The sequence below is a fragment of the Camelus bactrianus genome, chromosome 26, assembly GCF_048773025.1.
Source record: "Camelus bactrianus isolate YW-2024 breed Bactrian camel chromosome 26, ASM4877302v1, whole genome shotgun sequence".
Classification (NCBI taxonomy): Eukaryota; Metazoa; Chordata; class Mammalia; order Artiodactyla; family Camelidae; genus Camelus; species Camelus bactrianus.
Genome location: NC_133564.1, coordinates 12,000,549 through 12,009,133, shown reverse-complemented (window position 1 = coordinate 12,009,133; position 8,585 = coordinate 12,000,549).

Genomic DNA, 8,585 nt, shown 5'->3' with positions numbered 1-8,585 from the left:
AAAGAGTATCAGGCCACCTCTTTTGTGAATAACTCATAAATGGTCTAAAACAGCATTTTCAAATATGGTAACACTTGCCTTCTACTTTATTTCCATTTTGGTGCTTCAATGAAAGTTAAACAGACATATAGACCAATGGAACAGAATAGAGAGCCCAGAAATGAACCCACAGACTTTTGGTCAACTAATCTTCGACAAAGGAGGCAAGAATATACAATGGAATAAAGACAGTCTCTTCAGCAAACGGTCTTGGGAAAAATGGACAGCAGCATGTAAAACAATGAAGCTAGAACACTCCCTTACACTACAAAAATCAACTCAAAATGGATTAAAGACTTAAACATAAGACAAGATACAATAAGCCTCCTAGAGGAAAACACAGGCAAAACATTATCTGACATACATTTCAAAAATTTTCTCCTAGAAGAAATAAAAGCAAGAATAAATAAATGGGACCTAATGAAACTTACAAGCTTCTGCACAGCAAAGGAAACCAGAAGTAAAATAAGAAGACAACCTATGGAATGGGAGAAAATTTTTGCAAATGAAACCAACAAAGGCTTGATCTCTAGAATATATAAGCAGCTCATACGACTCAATAAGAAAAAAATAAACAACCCAATCCAAAAATGGGCAGAAGACCTAAACAAGCAATTCTCCAAGGAAGACATACAAATGATCAAAAGGCACATGAAAAAATGCTCAATATCACTAATTATCAGAGACATGCAAATCAAAACTATAATGAGGTATCACCTCACAACAGTCAGAATGGCTGTCATTCAAAAATCCACAAATGACAAATGCTGGAGAGGCTGTGTGAAAGGGGAACCCTCCTACACTGCTGGTGGGAATGCAGTCTGGTGCAGCCACTATGGAAAACAGTGTGGAGATTCCTCAAAAGACTAGGAATAGACTTACCATATGACCCAGGAATCCCACTCCTGGGCTTGTATCCAGAAGGAACCCTACTTCAGGATGACACCTGCACCCCAATGTTCATAGCAACACTACTTACAATAGCCAAAACATGGAAACAGCCTAAATGTCCATCAACAGGTGACTGGATAAAGAATAGGTGGTATATTTATACAATGGAATACTACTCAGCCATAAAAACCGACAACATAATGCCATTTGCAGCAACATGGATGCTCCTGGAGAATGTCATTCTAAGTGAAGTAATCCAGAAAGAGAAAGAAAAATACCATATGAGATCGCTCATATGTGGAATCTAAAAAACAAAAACAAAAACAAACAAACAAAAACAAAGCGTAAATACAGGACAGAAATAGACTCACAGACAGAGAATACAGACTTGTGGTTACCAGGGGGGTGGAGGGTGGGAAGGGATAGACTGGGATTTCAAAATTGTAGAATAGATAAACAAGATTATACTGTATAGCACAGGGAAATATACACAAAATGTTATGATAACTCACAGAGAAAAAAATGTGATAATGAGTGTGTATATGTCGATGAATGACTGGAAAATTGTGCTGAACACTGGAATTTGACACAACATTGTAAAATGATTATTAATCAATAAAAAATGTTAAGAAAAAAAAATCACTGACCAAGCCCCTGAGATGTGATTTTTAAAGCTGTATAATGTAAAAATCCTTAAATGTATCAAGATTTAATTATCTTCTAAGCTCCTGCATGAAGATTGTCTTTATGGTCTTTGTGTTCATTCTGTTACGTAACAAATGTGTAGAGTAATTGCTTACTATGAGCCAGACATTGCTCTAAGGACTGGAATTGTAGTAGGAAATAAAGCTATTCTAATGAAATTTATACTCTATAGTGAGGGAGATGGACACAAATAAACAAATAGTGTTTATAATAGGTAAAAGCTATGACAAAACTATAGAGGGTGACTGATAGAAGCAGTTGCTGCATTGAGTGTAACTAGGAAAGGCAAATTAGGAGTTGTAAAAAAGTGACAGAGGGAGTGACGCATACACTATAGAACAGCATCCAAGCAAGATCAAAGGCTCTGCAGAGAGTACGTGTCGTCCTGTTGGAGGATAAGCAAGAGGACCAGAAAAACTCTGAATATAAATGTAAAGTTCCGGAGTCACAATCTCCTTTTTCTTATGATCCACTTTCCTTTTTTTTTTTTAAATATATTTTGATTTGATTGAATCCATAGAATTTTAAAGGTTTTCTTCTAAAGTCCTTATTCTTCCCTAGTGATTTTTTTGTGTTGTTCATTTAATCATTGTATTCTAAGATTACTTTTCTCTTGATAACTTTTTGCATCAGTTATTGTTTTTAAAATTTTTTTAAATTGAAGTGTAGTTGATGTACAATATGGTATCATGATCCACTTTCTTAATAAAATTCACTTTTCAATCTTTGCTGAGAGGGCAAGGTACATTCTAATAGCCTTTCTGTTATTGTCTACAAGGCATTTATTTGACAGCACTTCCCTAGAAAAATGGTAGGACTGTCCCCTTCTCAAATGTCTATCTCAAAAAAACTCTGAAACAATGTAATACAGGGGAAAAAAATACAGATTGTGTAAAAAACCTGATTTAAGGCTGAAATTTTACTAGACTAATGCCTATCAAGTTATTCAAATACAAATGACCATGTTTAAATAAGAGATAAACCATGTAATTTTGATTGTCTCCAACTACTGGGTCTTTTATTTTCTCTAGATGAGTTTGTAAACATAATTCTTGGTTCATTCAATATTTTTAGTTAAGTTTAATTTCAGTTGATATTTTGTTAGAATCTAAAATTTTTTTAAAGATTAAAAATAATTGCATCACACAAGCTCATAGCCATTTGGGGGAAAGAGACAACAAATAATGTGGACCAGAGTTGCAGAGAGACTATGCAAAAAGTACAGAGAAAGTACTACAGTTACAATGTCATGGTCTTAAAACATGGCCCAAGTTCTTTGACATGCCCCCCATGAGGAGATCAGGTTTCTGTCCTCTCCTTTCGAATTTGGGTAAGCTTGTGAGTGCTTTGACCTACAGATTACAGAGGAAGCAATGCTATGTGACTTTCAAGGTGAGGTCCCAGAAGGCATAGTTTCCATCGGTTCTGTTGGAAAGCTGGCTGTCTAGATGCTCCCTCTCAGAACATAGTCCTCACAGCAGCAGCCATGCTGTGAACTCCTGAGCTGCATGGAAGCAAGCACGTGTAAGTGCCTGGCTGACAGTCCCAGGGGAGTCTTCTGGTCAACCCAGACCAGGAACCCAACTCATAGGTAAGGAAACCTCCAGCCTCAGAAGTGTGTCACTTCTGTCATCCAAGTCCATCCAAGCTCCAGACGTGGAATGGAGACAACCATTTCTGAGATGCTGTTTTTATTCCTCATACACAGAAAATCAAAGCATAATGGTTGACATTGGATAGCCCTAAATTCGGGGTGTCTTGTTACGTGGCAGGAGGACAAAATGGATCCTATATTTCAGAACTTTTAGATGGCCTTTATTTCAAACATCCAGTAACTTTAATCCTTCATGATCCTTCAGACTGTCAGATATCGGGCTAAATTTTTCTTTTGATAAGAGCAGACCCTGTATCACTTACTCTGCCTGGGAATGTTGGGGAAGGCTTCAGAGCACAAGTACCATTTGTCAATATTATTGAAAAATGGCCTGATCTATTTGATGTGTTTTCTGCACCACTAGCCAGGGCCAACACCCAGAAGCCTTTAATGTTTTGAAAAGCATCTCCAAATCATTACTCAGTTGCATATTACTTGATCCTCAGTTTTGTCATCTGCCTGAACTTGGTACAAATTCTGTGTCACTCTAGAGGTAATTTCACAAGGCAGACCAGTCAGGATTGTGACAGTAGATGCTGGGAAAAAGGAAAGCTGCTTTCTTTCGTCCCTAAAAGAATAAGAAGAAAGACGAAAGGGAGAAACACAAGGATTCTATTGCCTTCTCACCTTTATATTATTATCTGTGTCAGCTCCACAATGTAGAGACACCATTTACGATTTGCATCTACCCAAAACAAAACAAAACAAAAACAAAGTGGGGACATTTTTTTTGGTAATTTAATTTTTTAAATCACATAATTAGGCCCCAAGGCGGCGCTGTGGGATTATACAGAGTTTAGGAAAAATAAAACCAATGAGTGAATCAAGACACTTTGTATGCTTTAATCTTTCAGAAGGACAAGTGCTTCTGAGGACACGTACCACTGTTATGATGACTGATTAGTCACGAACAGCATTTTCAGAAAGAAAAGGGAAGAAGCCACTACAAGCAGCTTACCCTGAGTTCTCCACAATAAAAATTAAAGATGGAAGACAATGCTATATTCAGGCATTATTAATCTATTATTTCTCTATGTAGATTTCCTACTGATCTGTTTATTACAAATCTATTACACATGTCACTCTTCTTCCCAGTCTTCCTACTTGATTTTTTTCCCCTACCTTCAGCATCCTCTGGGCACCAAACCCTTAGCTACTCTCTGTTCTGATACATTCAAATCCCACAAGCTAGATCTTGCCACAGTATCACAACTTATTTTCTCCTTTCAATTAAAGGTCATCGTTTGTTTGAGAAGAGCCAGAGTAACTGCAAGAAGCATATTGACATTGTGTAAATGAGAGCCCAACGTCAAGAGGTGTGTGGTTAATGAACAAAAGATCACTGCTTAGTGTCTAACTGCAGCATTATGGCTTCTGATTCAACTTCCTGCAAAGGGCATGTGCCAGAGGGTGGCCAGCCAGCCCAGCCCCAGGGCATCACCCCAGGCAGTGGGTGATCCAAACTCCTCTCCCGATTTCCTCCCACGTATCATTCGATTCTTTGGAATGAAATGTCTACTGGAGAGAACAAAAATGCATTTGGTTTCTCTGGTACAGAGATATATAGTGAAATACTTATAACATAGGTGCTGGTTTATATTATTCAACACAACAACCTGTGTAATGAAATTGCATCTGTCCTTCTGTGGGCTAGGAAACAAACAGAAGGAGGAAAGATCATTATGAAGCATGTATTAGATATTAGGCCTATGATTCGAAGCCTAATAATAAATGCAGCTATCGCTATAAAATCTTATGATTTAGCCACCAAATAAAGTAAAATGATAAACCCTTATTTACGAGGAAAACTAGGAAAAATTAATTGCTGAAATATATTTTTACCTTGCAAAGGATGTTTGTAGATTCATACTTTTAAATCAGTTATGCTATGCTGGAATAGTTACAGGCATGTGTGTATGTTCCATAAAGAGAACATAAAATATATTTTAATATTTTACATTTCAGTGTCAACTTTTCATTAGAATGTAACTTCAGTGTTTGCTGATAGCTCACAGATTTATGGTTACAGAAAAAGAAACACTGATAGTTAGAGACTAGCAATTTTTTTATATAATTATCTGATGTGAAGAGTTATGAAATACATAGAAATCTTCCCTTTAATACAAACTTTATGTTTTAACCCCTCATTCAACTTGACTGTCAGCTGTCAGTTATACATTATTACCATCAATAGAGTAATTAATTAAAAACCTACATTTGGGGTCAGGTGGGAGATGAATCATTTGTCTATGTTTCATATTTTAAATAGCCTAAATTGTATGTTTTAAATACATGCTTAGATAGTCACTTATCCAAAACAAAAAAGACTACCTCTATGTAATCACCAATAAAGATGCTAATAGACAAACAATGTGTTAAGTGCCCATTGTAGAAAATAGCGGCCATTCCAAAAAGGGTAACAGAACAATTTTGCGATATTACCTTTCAACATTCATTTAATTTCTTGGATAATTTTCCTTATCTATAAAAATTAAAGTTTAAATTAACATGCATGTATCTCTATGGTGCTATTGTTAAAAGTTAATCACTGGCATAAATATTCTTCGTTTAAAAATTAGAGAAAGTCTTTTAGCAACTAACAAACTCGATCTCTTTATTAACAATTTAACCTTCAGAATTATAGAAGCATAGGGACTGCACAAATATAAGACACAACCTCTATCCTATAAAGTTTATCATTTCAGGAGGCGAATATAACACACGTAAAATGATTCAAGACAGCATAAAATTAGGACAAAGGTCTATTATACAAGCTGCAAGAGCTGTGAAGGTTCACAGGCAGAGAGATTAAGGAAGCTAAAATAATTGGGGCACTTTTATAGGGGAGAAGCTTTCCCATTTGACAATTCAGGATACTGAATGCTTTCAGCTAACCAGCTCATGGTAACTGTGCGCCTAAATTTTTACTATAAAAATGTAGCTACATTTAGAAATGGAAGCATAGGATATTATTCTTTTCTAATTTTAGGAAACATTCACTGACAAAAATTAAAAGCGATTTTCTGTGAAAAATGTGATTTCACTTAACAATTTTTAAAAAGATTTCCAACGCACAAAATATAGGAGAACCAGGAATAATTGAAACATTCAAATGAACAGTTTGGGGAAGCATAAAGGGCAAATAAAATAGGCTAAACCTTCCTTATTAGTTTTGCCCTCACCAATTGAGAACGTAAATTATTCTGGAGAAAGAGGTTATCTCTGGAAGAATGAAAAAGAAAGTCAAGTAGGAACAATACACAAAGGCTGAGGACTGATAGAAGGTTCTCAAAGCAGAATTCATAAAATTTGATGTGAGCCGGCAGTTTTATAATTTGACTCTTCAAATTTAATTGGAAGAAAATTTAGATAATAATTCATTATGTGGTCACTGGGAGCAAGAACTCAAAATATTGTTTTTAATTTACAAACAATAACTACAGATATGCATGCATCTGAGAGCCTACAGGAGGAGAGTAAATAGAGGACACATTAAAATGGACTTTCTGTCCACCCTCAAGATTTAGAGAGGAGAGGTCTCATGCTGGAGGAAAGAAATTGAATAAACAAGGTAAATTAAAAGGAAAAGATCTAATGGACCCATAGTGGTAGGAACAAGATAGAAAAATGTACAACAGCTTGGAAGACATCAGGAGGAAGTTGCATAGGTGATGACCAAGTGACCAGCAGCACTGCGCATATAGTACATGCTCAATATATAAATACTCCTTAGCTGATCCCTATGAGACAGGAGGGAAGGGGAAAGAGCACAGCCATTAAAGGAACGACACAGCAGTGAGCACCAAGGCGGTGGAAGACTCAACCCCCAGTAGACCCTGAGACCCAAGACGGCGGGAGATTTGACTTCCAGTAGACCTTGAGCTTCATTATTCACTCACTGTAACACATTAGCTGCTAAATGGCACTCCCACGGGTGCCATGGCAGTTCTGAGGCTGACCATAAAGGGTCAAAAAGTGAGTGATGGTCCAATTCCTGGGACTCCCAGCCCCTTCTCCAAACTAGATGGAATAATCCTCCCGCTTTTTAGCTTACGAAGTTACTGAGCCCAAAAAAACAATCCTGCACCTCGTGGTCTTTTCTTGCCTTTTGAGGGGGCCTGCTCTCTGTCTATAGAGTGTGTATCTACTTTTACTTTAAACTAAACACACACCTCTATGCCTCATGGCCTATCTGGCCTTCTGAGACAGACTGCACTCTGTCTATGGAGTGTGCATCTCTCTGAACAAATCTACCTTTGCTTGACTATGGCTCGATCTTGAGTTCTTTCCTGTTGGAAGCCAAGGACCCTCATTTGGTGGGGCACGTTCCCAGGACTCGCCTGAGACCTCCACACAACCATCCTCTCACACTCCAATTTTCCTGTATCACCTACATTCCAACATGAAGAAAGTTCATGCAACAGAGTACTGGGAATATAAATACGAACTGGTTGCGAAAACAAAATAAGAAAATACTCATTATATCCCATTACAGAAAGAAAGTTAGATGTTAAAATACACATTTAATAAGATATAAATCTGAATTATCATATATAGATGTGCTCTAGAAGAAAAAAAAAGAAGAAAAAATGCTAAGAGCTAAAGGTATTGATATAATCAATCAGATACTATAAAATGTTCAGATTTTCTTCAATGTCTTTTCAGCAGGAATATAAGAAAGCAAGTTGTACAACATTGTACTTCAAGTTGTACTTTCTTCATCCTTCCCAAAAATGATCTCAGTAATACTAGTTGGGTAAATTTAGTGGTCATGAGTAAATAAGAATCAGGTTAAAATGGGAAAGATAAATCCAGCGAACTGTTTGCAACTTGAAAACTGAGAGACATTAATAAATTTAGATAAATGAAGGAGGAAAATGTACACATAAATTCAACAAATTATTTAACTGATAGCCTATGAAACATGAATATTTTGCCATAATTGAGAATAAATGTTTATTCCACAGGAAAAGCATGTCAAGGAAAAAGATAAAATTGAGGGAACCTCTCAAACAAATTGGAAACACTCTCTACATTAATAAAATGGGGTTTTTGTTTTGTTTAGCTTTTGCAGACCTACCGAACATGACAGGAAAAGACTCGCTTCGGGGCCAGAATTGTGGCTGGAGACTGGGATGCACTGAAACTGAAGAGTTAATCTCACTCTTCTCATTAATTCATCCACCAGAAAGGATAGAAAAGCAAAATAGCAAAGGATGACTGGGAATGACTTTAGTAATGGTGAGGACCCTTTGGGCAAAAGAGCCTCGGAAGTGTACTTTAGTCAAAAAGCCCA